Raw genomic sequence first — 22,223 nt, forward strand, 5'->3', positions numbered from 1 at the left:
AACAAATTCCAATGAGCTGAGGAACTGTAATATAAGGAGGAGCTGTTTCAATTTGGTAGAGACAGAGCGTGAAGTTTTTTAACACCTAGCAAGAGAGGTGCTGTAAGTTCATATTCTTACTGAAGCTACCCTTTTGAGATTAGACTTAAAAAAATCTTTTTTGACTGAGTTCACATGTTCAAAGGCCAGAGAATCATTTGGGACAAGGGCTTTTTTATCCACTCTAAATCCAGGGATGAATCCAGCGTTTAGAAAATATTCAGACTGTCTGAAAGTTAATGCCCGGCAAGCACGCTGGATGTTCTGGATGAACAACTTCTACGTGATGTCCTTTATAGTAACATGACAATCAGATGTGCCCAGTCACCAGTACTTGGCAAGGAGCTTCCGTTTGATATTGTTATGAATATAAATGAGGATGAAGGACAAAGATTTTGGACTGGGAATTTTTAAACTAGGGCAAAATTCACATTGTTCCCTTGTCAGTTATTAAGCCTTCAACCTAAACTGTTTCCACCACCCCCTCCCACAGCATTACAGACCTATTTATTTATTATGTATTTATTTCCCAGAGTTTTTGAGATAAAATTGACATATAACATTGTGTAAGTGTAAGGTGTACAACATGGCGATTTGATAAATGTGTATATTGTGAAATGATTGCCACAGGAGGAAGTTAACACATCCATCACCTCACATAGTTGCCTTTTGTCTTTAAGTGGTGAGAACTTAAAAGATTTATTATTTTAGCAACTTTAAAGTATACAGTGCACTTTTGTTTCTTTGATTTTTTTTTTTTTTTAAGTAGGCTTCACACCCAGCACAGAGCCCAACACGATGCTTGAACTCATGACCTTGAGATCAGAGCCTGAGCAGAAATCAAGAGTCAAACACTTAACTGACTGAGCCACCCAGGTGCCCTTATGGTGCACTCTTGTTAACTATTGTCACTCTTAGATCCTGAGGACTAGTTTTGTCACTAGAAGTCTGTGCCTTTGACTACTTTAACCCATTTTCCCCAACCTCACCCCTGGCAACCACAAATCTAATCTCTGTTTCTGTGAGTTCAATGTTTTTAGATTCCACGTATAAGTGATATCATATAGTATTTGTCTCTCTTACTTATTTCACTCAGCATATGCCCTCAGATTTATCCATATTATCATGAATGGCAGAATTTCCTTCTTTTTTGTGGCTGAATAATTCCATTGTATGCATATAAACCACATCTTTATCCATTAATCCGTTAGCAGACACTTAGGTTGTTTCCATGTTTTGGTTATTGTGAGTAATGTTGCAATGAAAATGGGAGTTCAGATGTCTTCAAGGTAGTAATTTCATTTCCTTTGGACATATACCCAGAAGTGGGGTTACTGGATCATATAGTAGTCCTATTTTTACTTGTTTGAAGAACCTCCATACTGGTTTTCATAGTGGCTGCGCCATTTACATTTCCACCAATGGTGCACAAGGTTTCTTTTTTTTCCACATCTTTACCAATACTTATCTTTTGTCTTTTTGATAATAGCCATTGTAACAGATGTGAAATGATATCTCGTGGTTTTGATTTACATTTCCTTGATGAAGAGTGATGTTTTGCATGTTTTCATGTACTTGTTGGTCATTTGTGTATCTTCTTTTGAAAAATGTCTTTTCAGATCCTTTGCCCATTTTAATCAGCTTGTTTTTTGTTTTTTGTTTTTTGTTTTTTTTTTACAATTGAGTTCTGTGAGTTCCGTATACATTTTGGATATCGACCCTTTATCAGATGGTCTGTAAATGTTCTCTTCCATTCCATTAGTTGCCTTTTTTTGTTGTTGATTGTTTCTTTTGTTGTGCATAAGTTTTTAGTTGATGCAGTCCTACTTGTTTATTTTTGCTTTTGTGGCTTGTGCTTTTGTTGTCATATCCAAAAAATTATTGTCAAGATCAAGGTCTAGATCCTGTTGCCCTGTTTTCTTCTAGGAGTTTTAGTTTCAAGTCTCACATTTAAATTTTATTTATTTATTTATTTATTTATTTATTTATTTATTATGAAATTTGTTGTCAAATTGGTTTCCATACAACACCCAGTGCTCATCCCAACAGGTGCCCTCCTCAATGCCCATCACCAACCCTCCCCTCCCTCCCACCCCCCATCAACCCTCAGTTTATTCTCAGTTTTTAAGAGTCTCTTATGGTTTGCCTCTCTCCCTCTCTTTTTTTTTTTCTCCTTCCCCTCCTTGACGGTCTTCTGTTAAGTTTCTCAGGATCCACATAAGAGTGAAAACATATGGTATCTGTCTTTCTCTGTATGACTTACTTCACTTAGCTTAACACTCTCCAGTTACATCCACATTGCTACAAAAGGCCATATTTCATTCTTTCTCATTGCCACATAGTATTCCATTGTGTATATAAACCACAATTTCTTTATCCATTCATCAGTTGATGGTTATTTAGGCTCTTTCCATAATTTGGCTATTGTTGAAAGTACTGCTATAAACATTGGCACTGCTAGGAATTTACCCAAGGGATGCAGGAGTGTTGATGCATAGGGGCACTTGTGCCCCAATGTTTATTACATTTAAATTTTTAATCCATTTTGAGTTAATTTTTGTAAGTGGTGTAAGGTAGGGGTCTAGCTTCATTCCTCTGCATGTGATTATCCAGTTTCCTCAGCACCATTTATTGAAGAGATTATTTTTGCCTCATTGAATATTCTTGGCTTCCTTGTCAAATATTTGCTGACTCTATATGTGGGAGTTTATTTCTGGGCTCTCAATTCTGTTCCATTGGTCTATGTGTCTTTCTTCATACTAATACCATACTATTTTTTTTTTAATTTTTTTTAACATTTATTTATTTTTGAGACAGAGAGAGAGAGAGAGAGCATGAACAGAGGAGGGTCAGAGAAAGAGGGAGACACAGAATCTGAAACAGGCTCCAGGCTCTGAGCGGTCAGCACAGAGCCCGATGCGGGGCTTGAACCTATGGACCGCGAGATTATGACCTGAGCTGAAGTTGGACGCTTAACCGACTGAGCCACCCAGGTGCCCCAATACCATACTATTTTTATTACTATAGCTCTGTAGCATAGTTTGAAATCAGGAAGTATGATGACTCTAGTTTTGCTCTTTTTCTCAAGATTGCTTTGGCTATTTGGTATCTTTTGTGGTTCCATACAAATTTTAGGACTTTTTTTATATTTCTGTGAAAAATGCCATTGGAATTTTGATAGAGATTATATTGAATCTATAGATGGCTTTGGTTAGTATGGACTCTTTAATAATATTAACTCCTCTAATCCAAAACACGAGATATCTTTCCATTTATTTGTGTCTTCTTCAATTTCTTTCAGCCAAGTCTTATATTTTTTAGTGTAAAGACCTTTTACCTCCTTTAAATTTATTCCTAAGTATTTTATTGTTTTGGTGTTATTGTCAATGAGATTTTTATTTCTTTGTCAGATATTTCATTGCTAGTATATAGTAATGCCATTGATTTATGTACTTTGATTTTGTATCATGCAGATTTCTTGAATTCATTTATTAGACCTAAGAGTTTTGAAGGGCAGTCTTTAGAGTTTTCATATCATCTGCAAAAAAAGACAATTTCACTTGTTTCTGACTTGGATGCCTTTTATTTCTTTCTTTTGCCTGATTGCTCTGGCTAGGAATTCCAGTACTGTGTTGAATAGGAGTAGCAAGAATGGGCTCATTTTATTGTTCCTGATCCTAGAAAAAAAAACTTTGAACCTTTCACCGTTGAGTATGAAGTTAGCCAAGGGCTTATCATATATGACCTATATTATGCAGAGATACATTTCTTCTATATCCAATTTCTTTAAAAGTTTTATCATGAAAAGATGTTGAATTTTGTCAAATGCTTTTTGCATATATGTATATGATAATATGATTTTTATTTTTCTTTATATTAATGTATCACATTTATTGATTTGTGGATGTTGAACTATCCTTGCAACCCAGATATAAATACCACTTGATCAACATGTATGATCTTTTTATGTGTTATTTAATTCAGTTTGTTATTTTGTTGAGAATTTTTGCCATCTATATTAATCAGGGATATTGGCCTATAGTTTTCTTTATTTGTAAGTGTCCTTAACTGGTTTTGTATCAACATAATGATGATCTCATAAAATGATTTTGAGTATGTTCTGTCCTCAGTTTTTTGGAAGAGCTTGAGAAATGATTGGTATTTAGTCTTTAGATATATGGTAGAATTCACCAGAGAAACCATCTGGCCCTGGGCTTTTCTTTATTCGGAGGTTTTTGATTACTTACTCAATCTCCTTACTTGTTATTTGTCTGTTCATATTTTCTATTTCTTCATGATTCAGTCTTGGTAGTTTATATGTTTATAGGAATTTATCCATTTCTTTTAGTTTGTCCAATTATTGGTGCATAATTGTTCATAGTAGTTTATTATGATTTTTTGCATTTCCACGATATCAGTTGTAATGTCTCCCTTTCATTTCTTATTTTATTATTTGAGCGCTGTCTCTTTTTGTTTTTCTTGGTGAGTCCAGCGAAAGGTTTGCTAATTGTATCTTTATCTTTTAAAGAAACCAGCTCTTAGTTTCATTGATCTTTTATTTTTCTGTTCTTTATTTCATTTATTTGTGGTCTGATATTTATTTCCTTCCTTCTGCTAACTTTTGGCTCAGTTTCTTCTTTTTCTAGCTCCTTGAATTGTAAAATTAGATTGTTTATTTGAGATATTTATTTTCTTAATGTAGGCGTTTGTCATTGTAAACCTTCCATTTAGAACTGCTTTCCCTGCATCCTATAAGTAGCAGTAGGTTGCATTTTCACTTTCATTCACCACAAGAATTTTTAAACGAATGGAAGATTCACATCTTCCTTTGACATTTACTAAGTCTTCTCCCCAATTTGTCCTTTTTTAATGCATTTCGAATAATTTTTCTATTTTATTAAGATGCCTAGAAACAGTACCATTTATGTCTGTACATAATGTATAGTATACCTCCATTTTTCATGACTTCACAACTTTCATGACTTTACTTCTTTTTATAATTATTCCACTGTTCACATTGGTCCAATATGCAGAGCATGTGGATTGAGGACATTTGGTGAGGCAGGTCTCGTTTGGGTCCAGGAGTCCCCACTTCCAGGATGCCAGCAGGTGTGGAAGTGCCAGGCCAGTCAGTCAGGTGGATAATGGGACTGTGCCCCAGTCTTTACGATGTTAGGGCTCTAATGGCAAGGACACCCAAATATAGTCTCCTGAGACTCTTCTACTCCCTCACAGTCAGGTTTCTTTTGCTTTGTAGATCCCATAATAACATCGACTTTTTGCTGAATATAAAAGTTGATTCACTGTCATGGTATAAATATTGGAAAATGCAGAAAAATTTTGAGAGAGCAAACAAATATAGCCTATGACTATATAGAGATAACCATTGTTGATATTTTGATATGTTTCTTTCTAACTCTGAAAAAGGTCCTCCTCCCCCAATCCATATTATACAGGGTTTTCATATTTATACAAATCTTTCCTCAGTTAATGTTGTATTATGAACATTTTTGTTAAATCATTAATTAACCATTGAAAGTAAGAATTCCTAATGGCTACATAAACTTGAGCATAAAGATATACTACAATTTATGTGATGATTTCCCTGTAATGCTTATCCTTGCACACAGATCTTAATGTGTATCTTTGATGAATTTTCATCATTTTATCTTGCAAAATGTCAAATACATATAAAAGAAGGAAGAATAGTAAAATGAATATGTAATCATCATCTAGTTTCAACAATTAAAAACTCACAGACAAAGCTATTTTATCTACAAAACTCTATGCCCCAGATTGTTTTGAAGCAAATTCCAGACATTATTAACATGTCAATATGTACATCTAAAGATAAGGAATCTCTTAAAATTACAGCAGCTCTATCATACTACACCTAAGAAATTCACCATAATTCCCATCGTGTCATATTTTTTTTTTTAGGTAGTAGATTTTTAGAAGTGAATGATAACTTCTTGAACAATGTTTCTTTTTTAAAAAATGTTTTTAACGTTTTTATTTATTTTTGAGACAGAGAGAGACAGAGCATGAATGGGGGAGGGGCAGAGAGAGAGGAAGACACAGAATCTGAAACAGGCTCCAGGCTCTGAGCGGTCAGCACAGAGCCCGACGCGGGGCTCGAACCCACAGACTGCGAGATCATGACCTGAGCCGAAGTCGGACGCTTAACCGACTGAGCCACCCAGGCACCCCTTGAACAATAAGTTTCTTGATAAATATTACTTTCTAGAAAAGTTAAAATTTTTTTTAGATGTTTATTTATTTTTGAGAGAGAGAAAGAGAGAGAGAGACAGAGAGAGAGCAAGTGGGGGAGGGGCAGAGAGATAGGGAGACACAGAATCCAATGCAGGCTCCAGGGTATAAGCTGTCAGCACAGAGCCAGACACAAGGCTCAGACTCACAAACTGTGAGATCATGACCTGAGCTGAAGTCGGATGCTTAACTGACTGAGCCGCCCCAAGAAAAGTTTTAAAGTTAGTACTTCTACGACAGTAAATGGGGATTTCTGTCTGGCATTCAGAATCTCATTGAGCTATCGTATTTTTAAATGGTGAACAATTTGAGGGGCAAACAATGGGGGGGGGGCAGTAGAAGGAAGTGGTAAACATTCAGTCTCTGGAGCAGACTATCTGGGGCATCTCTGGGTTCTACCACGTACTATTATCATATCTTTGTACAGTGTCATTTTCAGCAATAGCAATTACCCTTGGGTAATTGGGTTCACACCCATTTTGTACGCTAACTTCACTTCTGCTTTTACTTTGTTTTTCCTTTGTCTTGATTCCATTTACTTAGAAAAATTTACTAGGTATTGTTAGAGACAAATTAGTTGCTAAGAAAGGAAAAACACAAGGTGTTATGTTATCATACAACAGGTAATCAACCAATCATTAAAACTGCTCCCAATTTTTGCCTATTTTAAATAATGTTGCAATGAGCACATTCTGTGAGCAAAGAGTTTCCTCCATTTTGATTACCTCTTGAGGATAATTTTCTACAGGTGAGATTACAAGGTCAAAGGGATGGGGTTCCTTATAGCTTTTTATGACTTGTTTTCCAAACAGTTTGCACTGTCTTCAGAAGATATGAGTTTACCAGTTTTACTTTACCTTTGGAAGCATTGGTTGTCATTGGAAAAGAATTATTTTTTTGCTGAACACCTAAGTCATTATACCCTAAATTGTTTGATAACTAGCAGAGTAGAATATTATCCTTGCATTTTTATTTACTCATTAATTCCATCTTACCTTCCAGGAAAGAGTAAGTGAAAAGAAATCTGGGATGAAAATGTAGAGAGAAAAGATCAAATAGCAATTCTCAGAGTGCTGGATTGTGCTTTGAGTAATATCAATGAACCCTAAGGATGATAAATTAATTTGTAAGCTGTGAGAAAAAATAAGAGATCTGTGATAGCGAACATGTGACCTCAGCCATGGTAGAATTCACGACATTCACAGAATCCAGGTTCTGGAATGCTTTATACAGTAGGGGGACTTGAGTGCAGAGAAAGCAGTATTTGGAAAGGCGTAAGAGAGAGTATGTTTCAGACATCTGGGTTCTCACTTGCATTGTTTAAGATCAAGTCTTCAGAGCATCTCATCTGGCCTCCTATAAGGAGCCTCCAAGGCTTTCCTTGTTTTCCACCTCTCCACAAACAATTCATTTTCTCTAAGCTGCTTCCAAAATGATATTTCTAAAACACAAACATATATGTTGTCGATGTGTCTGCCTCCTTAAGGTTTTAGAATCTTATGGACTACATCTGACAAGGAAATTTGTGAGCCAGCACTAGCCTTCTGAAATTTATATGGAAACATGTCTGCAGATTGATGGTTGACTATAAACCACCTTCTCCCAAGAATTTATAGCTCACATGAGATCTTAAGGTCAAGACCACCTAGTTATTCGTTGGAATGGCAGTTTATTGCCTTGACAGAGATTTTAACAACTATTTTGTACTATAAATCTTTTGATAAGAATAGTCCCGCCTGTTTTACTACCTGAACATGGTTCAGAAATTGCAGAGCATAAAAAGGTAGTATTTGTTAACAAGTTTAGTGTCCTGTTTTTAACCATCTAAATATTTCCTGGCAATACATTCTGTGTTCGGTACAACGTTAGGAGTTTTGGAAATTTTGGGAAAGTCTAGAGTTAATACTGCTTTTATCCTTATTGGAAAGACAAAGTATACATATAATGAAATTAAATAAAAATCATAGTTTAGTAATAGCCTAAATAATGTAAAATGAAAAGAATCAGAAATAATCATAATAGCTAACACTGAATACTTACTATATGCCACAAACTGTCCTGAACACTTCACATTAATTATTTCACTGTCAAATTTAATTTTTACAACTGCCTTATGAGGTACCTAATTAAAGGTCAAATGTGAACTATAGATTCACATGTGATTGACTACTAATTTGATTAAATCCATAGGAAGGAAAAATCATTTCCAGAATCGTCATAGAAGACTTTAAGACACCCACAAATGTATGGGCAACTAATCTTTGACAAAGCAGGAAAGAATATCCAATGGAATAAAGACAGTCTCTTCAGCAAGTGGTGCTGGGAAAACTGGACAGAGACATGCAGAAGAATGAACTTGGACCACTTTCTTACACCATACACAGAAATAAACTCAAAGTGGATGAAAGACCTCAATGTAACACAGGAAGCCATCAAAATCCTCGAGGAGAAAGCAGACAAAAACCTCTTTGATTTTGGCTGCAGCAACTTCTTATTCAACACATCTCCAGAGGCAAGAGAAACAAAAGCAAAAATGAACTACTGGGACCTCATCAAAATAAAAAGCTTCTGCACAGCGAAGGAAACAATCAGCAAAACTAAAAGGCAACTGACAGAATGGGAAAAGATACTTGCAAATCACATGTCAGATAAAGGGTTAGTATCCAAGATCTACAAAGAACTTATCAAACTCAACACCCAAAAAACAAAATTCAGTCAAGAAATGGGCAAAAGACATGAATAGACACTTCTCCAAAGAAGACATCCAGATGGCCAACCGACACATGAAAAAATGATCAACATCACTCATCATCAGGGAAATACAAATCAAAACCACAAGGAGATATCACCTTACACCTGTCAGAATGGCTAACATGAACAACTCAGGCAACAGCAGATATTGGCGAGGATGCAGAGAAAGAGGATCTCTTTTGCATTGTTGGTGGGAATGCAAGCTGGTGCAGCCACTCTGGAAAACAGGTATGGAGGTGTCTCAAAAAACTAAAAATAGAACTACCCTACAATCCAGCAGTTTCACTACTAGGCATTTATCCAAGGGATACAGGTGTGCTGTTTCGAAGGGACACATGCATCCCCACGTTTATAGCAGCACTATCAACAATAGCCAAAGTATGGAAAGAGCCCAAATGTCCATCGATGGATGAATGGATAAAGAAAATGTGGTATATATATATATATATATATATATATATATATATATATATATATACACATACAATGGAGCAATCAAAAAGAATTAGATCTTGCCATTTGCAACTACGTGGATGGAACTGGAGGGTATTATGCTAAGTGAAATTAGTCAGAGAGAGACAAAAATCATATGACTTCACGCATATGAGGACTTTAAGAGATAAAACAGATGAACATAAGGGAAGGGAAACAAAAATAATATAAAAACAGGGAGGGGGACAAAACAAAAGAGACTTATAAATATGGAGAACAAACTGAGGGTTGCTGGAGGGGTTGTGGGAGGGGGGATGGGCTAAATGGGTAAGGGGCATTAAGGAATCTACTGAAATCATTGCTTCACTGTATACTAATTTGGATGTAAATTTTAAAAAATAAAAAATAAAGTTAAATAAAAAAAAAGAAAGGATAGAATTTGGAACTATATTTGAGGGCTGGGTCAGAACTGGATAAAAAAATGTAAGTAGGAAGTAGTTTAGATGAGGGGTGCTATAAGCAAATTCCCAAAGGTAAGGATCTAAATGAATGTTAGTAGGAGAGTGTTGCAGCCCATAGAGAATTTACAAAAGATGATGTTACAGGAAGGTAGATGAAATTAAGTAGGCTAGCAATAAAATACACGTGTACAACCATGACTCTCAGGCAGTGAATGCTTACTCTTCCTCTTGAACTTGGGAGAACAAAGAGTTAGGCTCCTGAACTTCTCCAATTCTACATTTAGCCTTTCAGTAATGTAGTGTCTACTGGAGTGCTCCTCAGCAGCAGGTTCAGACTGGGGAATTGTCTTGCTGTGTAGTTTCTGTTGATGTCAGAGTAGATGTGTACAAATTTGAAGTAGCACACATTCTTGAGGACTGTTATTTGAAAACCCTCCACATTTTGGAATCAGCATTTATGGTTTTGAATATCCTTCTCAAGCCATGGCAATTAATCACAGGTTCTGCTACTTTATGTTTCTATAATCAGATAAGTAATCTGTGTATGCCATGCATGGGTATAGTATAGGCTGTAGTAATTTCTCTGAAAAGGGAAAACTATATCGATTCCTGGCATTATTCTTGACACCTTTTTTCTTTGAACTATGGGTTTTCTGACATAGCTCTTGTGGTCTCATTTTGTTACTTACTAGGCCCTATATTTCTTTCCAGCTTAGTATAGTAGTTAGGAGTGCAGACTCTGGAACTGAATTGTCGGGATACAAACCCTGGCTGCTCCATGGGTTTCTTCTCTTCTCTTCCCTTCTCTTCTCTTCTCTTCCCTTCCCTTCTCTTCCCTTCCCTTCTCTTCTCTTCTCTTCTCTTCTCTTCTCTTCTCTTCTCTTCTCTTCCCTTCCCTTCCCTTCCCTTCCCTTCCCTTCTCTTCTCTTCTCTACTCTTCTCTTCTCTTCTTTCTCCTTCCTTCATTCTTTCTTTTTTTCTTTTTTTGGTAATTGTTGGCATAAGGGTTCCCCTCTCTGATTATTGATTTCCTCATCTGCAAAATGCTGATAATAATTGTATCTAAATCGTAAAGTTACTGAGATTAAGTGAATTACTAACATTCTTCCCACTTGTTTGCATGGATGTATTTGAGATTGGGTCATTTTGCAGGTGAACAATGGGGTCTTCTACTTTTATCTGGCAGACTTATAGTGATACCATAATTTTCAAATTTTTTTCCCTCCATTACTTACCTGGAATAGACATGTCACCATGTCACACTTTAATTAATTTTTCCTTTCTTAATATTTTCCTACTTAAAGTTAGCATTTTTTTGGTGTTACTTAAAATGCCTTAATTTTTTTTTAAGTCATCTTCATGCCTAGTGAGGAGCTCAAACTCACAACCTGGAGATCAAGAGTCACATGCTCTACAGATTGAGTGAGCTAGGAGCCCCATAAAATGCCTTTAAATTTAACCACAAAAATCATCCTCATGTACAGTACTTGCACATTACATTTAAAGTGATGAGTTATGAAAACAATGATGAACCATTTTAAGTTATAATGAAATGGTTTATATTCCTCTCTTTAAATTGGGTTCTCCAGATATGGTATTATTATTATGTTTAATCACACCAAACTTATTTCATCTTAGAATTATTGAAATATTTTGAATGCATACTTAGCAAATAGTGAGCTTTAAGAGGCAGCTTTTATCACAAGATTCAAATACTTAAGATTATATTACATTTGGAGTTTCTGGCAGAGTGTTTTTCCTGTACCCTGCTACCATTTCCATGGAGAAAACGTCCAGGTTCTTTAACTGAAGTGGAATTTAATTGCACTGAATTTATCATTCTGTTTTTAACCATCCCTAGTTGTATTTATTGGTGACTCACATGATTTAGGTGGCATGGGACATCTACCAGATTTGTGATTATAGACCTGCCTCTCAGAACTCCCTTCTGGGGAGTTTGAGTTCTGAATTGGTCTTCCTGGGGGTGATTGTACATTCTAACATTAGGAGAAATCTGTTTGCTTTGTAGTTGTTCTGTGTAGGGCAAATATGAGACAACACGTTGTCTGAATTAGTTTTCATGTGAGATATACTAGGTTATATTTGCATTTTGATGCTTCTTTGCATCACATGCTTGATAACTTCAATATTGTTCTATTATAGCTTCCCAGTCATTGTTTCCTCCCTCTCACATTAAAATCTTTGATTAGGTCATAGAGTCTTTGGACAAATACACTCTTTCGATTTATGTAAGTGGTACCTAGTCTTTTTAAAAAAATTTTTTTAATGTTTATTTATTTTTGACAGAGAGAGACAGAGCAGAGTGTGTGTGGGGGGTGGCAGAGAGAAAGGGAGACACAGAATCTGAAGCAGGCTCCAGGCTCTGAGCTGTCATCCCAGAGCCTGAAGCAGGGCTTAAACTCACAGACTGTGAGATCATGACCTGAGCCAAAGTCGGACGCTCAACCGACTGAGCCACCCAGGCGCCCCTCGTGGTACCTAATCTTTTAGCAGGAACACGTATTATTATAAAGACCAAAGTCCAGGAAGCCAAATACTTTTCCTTTCATGTCACATATGTAGACCATTGCTCCCTTCCTGCCATGTTTCTTTTTCCCTGTAGTCATGGTCATCAAGTGACAGAAGTGATAAAACCACTATTTGTGCTTAGGAGTTTCTGTCCTACTCTGAGCTTTCAGTGTCTAGAGAAGCTAGTTTCCCATATTTCCTTCATCTCCATATTCGTAGGTGGGGGTTGGCAGTGGCCAGTGAGTCTGATGAGCTGTGGCCAGGGTTGGGGAGGTTGTGCCTGCATGAGTCTGGAGGCTGTCCTCCTGGAGAGCACATCATGGTGGTTCTGGCTATGACGAGACTGGTTCTTACACCCTTCCTCTCGGAAGATAGCATACCTTTTGATTTTCTCCAGTGTTCTAGTTCTAGTTCTAGTTCTAGTTCTAGTTCTAGTTCTAGTTCTAGTTCTAGTTCTCCAGTGTGTGCTGCGACCACAGAGCCTCCAGGCTCGTGCTTATTGGTGGGAAGTAGCCAACTAATATGAAGTCCTTCTCTCCCTGAACTGTCTTAGTATCTAAGGACATGACATGCTTTCTCTTAGGGAGTCTGAAGTTCTTTCTCCTTTCTTCACTTGCATACTAGGTTGATAATTAGATTTCTGTTCACTCATCAGAATATTCATTTCTAGCTGCTTCCAATATTTTTCTTTCTAATTTTTAAAGAATGCTCTCTGTCTTGTCCAGCTCTGCTGCCATAGCAAAACACCGTGACTGGGTGGCTTAAACAATGGAAATTCGTTTTCTCGCAGTTCCGGTGGCTCCAAGTGCAAAATCAAAGTACCGGCATGGCTGGTTCTGGTGAGAGCTTTCTTCCTGCCTTATAGATAGCTGCCTTCTTGTTTTGTCCTCTTAAGGTAGTGAAGGGGGTGGGGGAGAGAGAACTCTCTGGTGTCCCTTCTCACAAGGGCACTAATCTCATCATAAGGGCCCACCTTCATGACCTCATCCAACCCTAATTACCTTCCAAAGGCCCTGTTTCCAAATACTATCACACTGGGGATTAGGGTTTCAACTTAGGAATTTGGGGGGAGGCACAATTCAGTCCATAGCCCTCACTTATCTCCAAAAAGAAAATATGAAAAAACATTCCTCACAGGTTGGGAGAACAATTGAACTTGCACTCATGTCCAAGCCTGAATGTACCTCTCTATTATATTATAGCCCTCTGCTCCTGGGATTGGGTTTGTGCCTCTTTCTCCCTCATAGACCGTGAACTCCTTGAAGGCAGAGAGTTTGGCTCACTTGTAGTTTCTATACAGTAACAGAGTAATCCACAAACATGGTTTAATCAAAGAATAGATAAGTCATCTCAGTCTTAAATATGCCCTCAATGATTTGATCACCATGGTTTTGTCAGTGCCCATTTGGTTGAACTTCAGCTCCTTTTCACGTTCTTATCCCCATCTCCATATTGCTGGCTATCTTCTGTTCTTTATGTGACAGGCAACACAGAAAGCTGGACCTTTTACATTGTTTAGCACAATTCTTTCTGTAGCTGCTTTGCCGGATTAGCAGTGACAGGTTATTAGCATTTTTAGTCTTCCTCTGTGCACTTCAGGGGATGGAGTAAAGGCCAAGTTCACTTTTGTCATGTATACTCACCTTACATTTGGTCACTTTTTCCCAAATATAAGGATAGCAAATATTTTTTTCATTTCAGAATTAACAGAATCTGTGATAATTAATCTGTGGTGTTTTTTCTTTTCTCATAAGCATAATTTATAGAGATCATTTCATTGAAAAACCCCACAAATAAATTCCAAAGTTGTCAAAACGGCCCCCACCAAAATTCAGATTTGAACCAAACCAAAACATATCACACACACACACACACACACACACACACACACACACACACACCCCACACTAATAGATGAAGTTGTCATTAATTATACACTTTGATATATTTGGCATTGTCATAATTGGTAAATTTTTGAGGTTAAAAAGATAGAAATCCTGGTCTCTGAGTGAAGACCGGAGGAAATAAAATAGAAAGCCAAATAACGAATTACATTAAAAATGAAAGGGCTGTGAATCCAGACATCAAATATGACCAAGTATGAGCTATTTTATTTCCTTGAGTGTTGCAGACGCATGAAGCATCTCTGATTTCTCGAGAGTCAATATGAAAAGTCAGTCAAGTAGCTGGAGTTCTATTTCTTTGATGGGAAATTAGGCCAGGCTAGAGAGCACATCAGAGCAACTTTCGCATTTTTTTGAGGTAACAATTGAAAGGGCATGTCTCTCATTAGTATTAGTCACGAACAGCTCAACAAGCCTAGAATATGACAGAAAAGATAGGGCATTGGAGCAGATTTAATACTCTAGCATTACAGGACCTTGACTGTGAGGGCACAAAGGGAGTTGCAGAGGCATAACCCCACTCTCTGCAGGTTGGCAAGCACTGCATGTTTTGTTTGGCTTCCTTCCTTCCTTCCTTCCTTCCTTCCTTCCTTCCTTCCTTTCTTTTTTTGAAGCAATGTAGCCTCTGAATTTCATTTTTTTTTTTAATGCTGCAATGGTCTCAACCAGCCATCAAATAATAGCATTTTTTTTTTAGTGATTCCATTGATTTTTCTTGGCTTTAGAAAAATTGAGAGAACAACCCCATTATTCTTACATTTTCATTTCATCAGTTTACATAACATTTATTAAAACATTAGTTATGACAATGTCTAGTGACACATACAATTTTGTGAATAGATGGAATCGGTAAGCAGTTGTGGGTGAAAGGAAAAGTCGAGGATGCAGGGGAGGGGCATTAATGTGGCATAGGTTGTCAGTATTGTTTACAAAAGAAAATTAATCTTCAGGTATTTAAGTATGTGGGTAGAATAGAAGATAGTTAAGAGGGATCTTTTTGTAAATGGAATTTTAAAAGCATTTAATTATTTACCTTTAATGTATATAATATCCACACAGGCTGTATATGTGCTCAACTGTGGGCTAAATTGTTACAGACATTATTGTAAAACAGTTTTCTCAAAAGTTTGGCTCTATTTTGTGTCAGGGTTTTGTCTGCCCTTAACTGAGCAGTCACGTCTTCTTGCACTTAACGCACGGCTGCTGTATTTAGCATTTTTGTACAGATGTCTCAGCCGACTTCCCAGTCTCCTTTTTGATTTGTCTAGGGCATGATTCAGAATCTTCCATCAAAGACAGCTCTAGCCAAGTTCATTTTTATGATCCTGTTTTGTGAAGCACACTTGATTTTTTCATACTTCAACAGATTTAAAACATGATAAAGAGTTCTAAGGGCAGTGATAATCTATGGACTCATGCAGATCTGTCAAGGTATCGAGGGGAAGCAATTGCTTCTTTGGTGAGAACGATGACATCGACTGTACCTTAAAGTCTATGAACAGCATTATAATGGCAACTTGACATTTATCAAAAGATTTCAGCTTTGTTCTTGGCTTTGTTTGTGCTCAGCCATCTTAAAAGTTAGACATTTACAACAGAATTCAATAGTAGCACTTTTAACAAATGGTGATATTTACTATTTAACCTGGCAAATTCATGGCTACTGGCTGGATGACACTTTGAACTTTGTATAGGACAGATAGCAGATAGACTTCATAGATGCAAAATGGGCAACATTCAGAATTTCTGCAGGAAGAAACACGAGAAACCCAGAGGTTATAATTTCAGAATTACCAGCTGGGTCTATACCATGTCAACATGCTCAGATGAAAAAGAAGAGAAGCATTTGTTCATCAGTGCACAGCAACAGATGGTTCTTCATGTTGCCTAATTTTTGTTTCTGGTTTTGAGAAAGAATTTCCAATGAAAAGCCACCAATTTATGCATTGCTACTGACTTTCACACATTCCTGCAGGCCTATAAAAACATAAAACATCCTTTAGGGAGAGGGTAGGGGATTATCTAGGCAATAAGCTAGATGTTTGAGTATACAAGAAAGATGAGATAAGAATAAAGTCTGGGGGAAACTTGCATTCTAGTGAGATAGACAAACATTCCCCCAAATACATGGAAAATATGTATGAGAGATGGAGGAGTACCTACCTGAACGAGGATGGAAAGGAATCTTTCACAGAGGAGGTAACCTCTGGACTTTAAAGATAATTAAGTTGTTGACAGGCAGACAGAGGTCCCAAGATGGTAAAGCATGCAGCCCAAATACCTATGCCTCTTGGAACTGTGTAATAATGTAATGTAATGTAATGTAATGTAATGTAATGTAATGTAATATAATATAAGCCACCTCTTCTAAAGTGGAAAAAGCTTAAAACTTTTTTTTAAATGTTTATTTATTTTTCAGAGACAGAGAGAGACAGAGTGTTAGTGGGGCAAGGGCAGAGAGAGAGGGAGACACATAATCCGAAGTGGGCTCCAGGCTCTGAGCTATCAGCACAGAGCCTGACGTGGGGCTCAAATTCATGAACCGTGAGATCGTGACCTGAGCCGAAGTCAGACGCTTAACCAACTGAGCCACCCAGGTGCTCCAATAACTTAGAACTTTTAAATCACTTCTCTTCAGTTACCTTTGCTAGTTATAAGATAAATACAAAGAAAACTTGTTTTTAACTAGAAATCTATTAAGAACATTTTGATGAGAGACATTAGTAAGACAATACTAGCCATGAAGGCAAAATAAGTATTTATGAGAGCTGTAAAGAGGTTCCAGGTAATTGAAAGCCATTATGTGTTTTATTGCAAGACACTGAATGTGTGTGTGTGTGTGTGTGTGTGTGTGTGTGTGTGTATGATTTGGAGAGAGAGCTAAGTAGCAATGTGAAGGATACTTTGGGGCAGGAATTAGAAGAGTCTGGAAGCAGAGACATCTATGTAGAAACTCAAATAGTGTAGATAAAGAAGATAAGTGTGTGAACTACAGTACTGCCAAAGGAAAGAGAGAATAAAAAATTAAACTGAGTTATTTCACAAGTGGAATTGACCAAATATTTATTCATTTATTGACCAAACATTTAATATTAAAATAATATTTATTAAACGCAGTATTTTTAAAGCATTGTTCCTTGAGGAATGGAAAGATGATTATTTTTTAGGGGCTTACATTCTAGTAGGGAAATCAGATATTATACTGTATTAATTAGAATTCTCCATAGAAACAGAACCAATAGGATATGTGTGTGTGTGTGTGTGTGTGTGTGTGTAGTGTGTATATATATATATATATATATATATATATATATATAGTGTTTATGGTCTATTTCTTTTGGTGTATACACATATCTATCAATAGAGGGAGATTTACAGAATTGGCTCACAAAACTACACAGACTGGCAAGTCTGAAATCTGCAGGGTAGGTCAGCAAGCTGGAGACCTGGGGACACTTGATGTTGTACTCTTGAGTTGGAAGGCCTCAGTCTTATAAGACCTCAACTGATGGATGAGGCCAACCTACATTATTATGGTGGGTAATCTTCTTTACTCAAAGTCTACTGATTTCTTTTTTCTCTTCTCTTCTCTTCTCTTCTCTTCTCTTCTCTTCTCTTTTTTTCTTTTCTTTTCTCTTCTTTTCTTTTTCTTTCTAAGTAGGTGTCACATCTAGCACAGACCCCAACGTGGGGCTTGAAGTCACAGCACTGAGATCAAAACCTGAGCTCAGATCAAGAGTCAGATGCTTAACCGACTGAGCCACTCAGGCGCCTCTCAAAGTCTACTGACAAGAGCTTAGACTCAACTGAAAAATACCATCACAGTAACATCTGGACTGATGTGTGAACCTAAAATTGGGTACCAGGGCCTAGCCAAGTTGACACATAAAATTAACCGTCACATATACAAACAGCTGAAAGAAACGTGTGTAGATAAGAAATTGTATTGGAGTTGAGTTTCGAAGAGAGATTTGAGGGAGAATATTTGAAATGGAAGGCAAAGCATTAAAAGAAAGGCAGGAAGTAAGGAAAAGCAGGATGAGGGTAGAAAATTATGGTTTCCTTTGATTGGCGTGAAGGGCAACAAGAAGAGAGGGATGGGAATTAAAAGTGGAAGCGGAATCCTGGTGTTCTATGAAGACTGGCCTAAATAGTTTGACTTCATTCTGCAGGCAGAAGGAACCCAGTTGAGTTTTGTGCTCAAAGGATTGATTTTCTTTATACTACTATTGAGTTTTATCTGATAGCAAACTCATATCAGGGCCATCATGGAGTTATTTGGTTTCTGTGGGGCAGTTGTTCTTCCTTCCTGGTCCCTGTGGGGCTGTCTTGTGTAGTAATTGTAAAATTATTCACTTGGAAGATGTCTGTGAACAAGACTAAAACCATAATTTAGAGCTTCAAGATGATTCAAGATCATTATTGTTGGAAAATCACTTGCAATTGTTTTATAAAAAGATATTACCTGTTACAAAAAGAGTGCATACATGAAGAAAGAACATATAGGTAAGATGTAGTTCTTCCAAAATGACTAGATTTGGAAATAAATTCCATTATCCTGCCTGAGTTCTTTCTTTAAACCCTTGGTGAACTCGTTGATAAAATTTTTATGTAACATTGATTAAATGCTTCGCTGAAAAGAGCAGATAGATCATTTTCTTTTATGTCAATGATTCTTTATTTAAAAAAAATTACAGTTGCTGATTAAACAATTTGAGTTAAGGTCTTTAGTTATAATTCACTCAGTTAAAGTGTTTCTTGTATTGCTTAAGAAGTTGGCAGAGTTCTCCTCTTTTTTTTTTAAAGGTTTATTTATTTATTTTTTGAGAGAGAGAGAGAGAGAGAGAGAGAGAGAGAGAGAGAGAGAAAGCAGGGAAGGGGCAGAGAGAATCCTAAGCAGGTTCTGTGCTCTCAGCACAGCGCTGGATACAGGGCTCAAACTCACAAACTGTGAGATCATAACCTGAGCTGAATTCAAGAGTCAGATGCTTAACTATGTCACCAGGCACCCCGAGTTTTCCTCTTTTTGTGTTTATAATTTATTTCATATGTTTTCAGGACACTGAGTTGTGGTACATTTTCTATTATGCTGAATCATGGATTAACTTAAAGACAGAAGTTTGATTATATTTCTCTAGGGTAAAATACAAGCTTTAGAAAAAGTTGTGTATGTGTTATTGGGCTGTTAATGGTGAAGGCCTTGCCTCTTCCCACTTATTTACAGTTCTTTCTTTTGGGGATCATATTAGAAAGACATTCCATCTAACTAATATGCTATTCTTTAGGAGGCTTCTTTAATCTTGTTTTTTTAAAGAGTAATGAGTAGCTTATACTAAACTGCTTTCTAAAAACCTAAGGTATTGCATACCCCTAGTAGTTTGCCTGGGAGCATGGTGTTGAAAGTGTGAACTTTGGAGTCAGACTGTCTGGGTTAGAATCTGGTTACAAGTGGTGTGCCCCTGGGTAAGCTACTTAACCATTCTATCTCTGTTACTACATCTGTAAAATGAGGAAATTAATAACATATTTAATGAGGTTATTGTGAATATTGGCAGACTTAATTACAGGCAAAGTATTAAAACAGAGCCTGACACGTTGTACACACTCCATAAGTGTCAGCTCTTATCATTTTAGATGAAAATTGCTGAGGACACACATCAGAGTTGTTCTGAAGAATCTAGTGCCATTAATAAATATTGAATGGCTATCTTTGGCATATATGGAATTTTACTACTCTGGAAAAACCACTATACCTAGGCAAAGTTGTTGGTGGATGAAGCTATAATTTCCTCTTTCCTAGGCCCTCTCTTTCTTTTACATATCTAGTCTAAGCCTAGAAGGATTCATTCAAAAAACAGTGTATGGTCAGTTTTAAAATGATGGAGAGGACAGAATTTCACAGTTGTTCAGATATAATCCATTCAATGACTTATAGATAGGTAGGAAGAGTTGTGAATAGTTAGAATTTTTGCCATGCTATAATGGAGATTATGTTTGTTTGTTTGTTTCTCTGTAGGCAAATATTCCTAAGAGCATATTGATCTTTAAAAACTGATTGAGGAGCATCTGGGTGGCTCAGTCAGTTAAATGTCTGATTCTTGGTTTCCACTCAAGTCATGATCTCATGATTTGTGAGATCGAGCCCTGGTTGGGTTCTATGATATGGGCTCCAAGTGTGGAGCCTCTTGCTATTCTCTGTCTCTCTCTCTCTCTCTCTCTCTGTCTCTCTTTCTCTCTCTCTCTATCAAAATAAATAAATAAATTTAAACAAACTGATTGAAGGATCTTTAATTATTGATAAGTAAAATCACTCTTGCAAACAGCTTTTGAGTTTTATGGCCAGACAGATAACTTATCAGGGATATTGTACATCATGGGCTATAAAAATTCTGTAAGTCTATTAACATTCACAACACATGTGTGACAATTTGCTTTATTGTAATGCTGATATTCTAGAAAATCCTATATGCTATGATAGCCAGAATAGACAGCAGTTATGCTTCATGAGAAAAATTCAAGTTTTAAAAGTGACTAATAAAAATTTAACTGAGTCAGCATAACTAGTTTTTTTTATGTCTTATAGAGCTAGAAAAGCAAAGAGAAGGAAACAAATTGGTAGCTCCTATCCCTTAGAGCCAGGATAGATACAGAAAAGCAAAGGAGAATATTCTATTTAATTGGTTTCCTTTTATATACTCTGTTGGTATTTCACAAATCCCATTTTATTTTTATTGACATCTTAGCTCCTCTGTTCATGTGCCCCACAGCTAGTGATTTTTTTAAGCATTCTCAATACTCTGGCTCTATTTCCTTTTCCTTTGTCTTTAAATAACTGCTGGGTTCTATTCTCTTTCCACTTGTATCCCCCACAGATGATTCTTTAATTTCCTCTCTGTTCAAAACTCCTTTGCCTGGATGACTCCAAATTTGTCACATATAATCTTGATGATTCCCCGAATGACATGTTCATAAACTTTTCAACCTGTAGTACTACGTATGACCATAAATAAGTAAGTAAATAAATGTATGTGAGGCCAGTTTTGACATGAAGGATAAACATAAAGATTCTTCCCTGAGCAGTTAAGTGGTGTATAAATTTGACCAATGAGTCATGATGAGAATTACAGAAGTTAACAATAGGTAATAAAACCTTATGAGAAAGCACCTTGTTATTCCACAGCTTTGATAATATTGTGGGTCAAATCATCTCTCTCAATAACAGAAAAAAATGTCATGACTGTATCTCCTTAATGTAGTCCACATAATTATGTATCATCATTTTTCAGCAGATATTTGAATGTCTACTTTTTGTATAATATACCAATATTATGAGTGGGTTATTTTGTTATTGGATTTACAAAATTTGTTTCTTTTCATGACTCAGAGAATACTTTTTGGCTTATCTTTTTACAGCTTTTAAAATTTTATTTTATTTTATTATTATTTTTTTAATATGAAATTTATCATCACTTTGGTTTCCATTGAACCAATGTTCATCCCAACAGGTGCCCTCCTCAATGCCCATCACCAACCCTCCTCTCCCTCCCACCCCCCATCAACCCTCAGTTTGTTCTCAGATTTTAAAAGTCTCCTATGGTTTGGATCCCTCCCTCTCTAACCTCTTTTTTTTTTCCTTCCCCTCCCCAATGGTCTTCTGTTAAGTTTCTCAGGATCCACATAAGAATGAAAACATATGGTATCTGTCTTTCTCTGTATGGCTTATTTCACTTAGCATAACACTCTCCAGTTCTATCTTAAATTTTATTTTAGAGAAAAAGAGAGAGGGAAGGGGAGATGGGCAGAGAGAGAGAGAGAGAGAGAGAGAGAGAGAGAGAGA

At 36.6% G+C, this 22,223-nt stretch overlaps 1 long non-coding RNA gene across 1 annotated transcript in view; it reads left to right on the forward strand.

Moving 5' to 3' along the window:
* Positions 1–22,223, forward strand: part of LOC124520079 (uncharacterized) — a 178,780-nt gene that overhangs the window by 105,445 nt on the left and 51,112 nt on the right. The window lies entirely within an intron of this gene.

This window comes from Lynx rufus, unplaced genomic scaffold (genome assembly GCF_022079265.1).
Source record: "Lynx rufus isolate CCGP_SWC_20201006 ecotype Redwood Valley unplaced genomic scaffold, mLynRuf1.p SCAF_3, whole genome shotgun sequence".
NCBI classification, from domain to species: domain Eukaryota; kingdom Metazoa; phylum Chordata; class Mammalia; order Carnivora; family Felidae; genus Lynx; species Lynx rufus.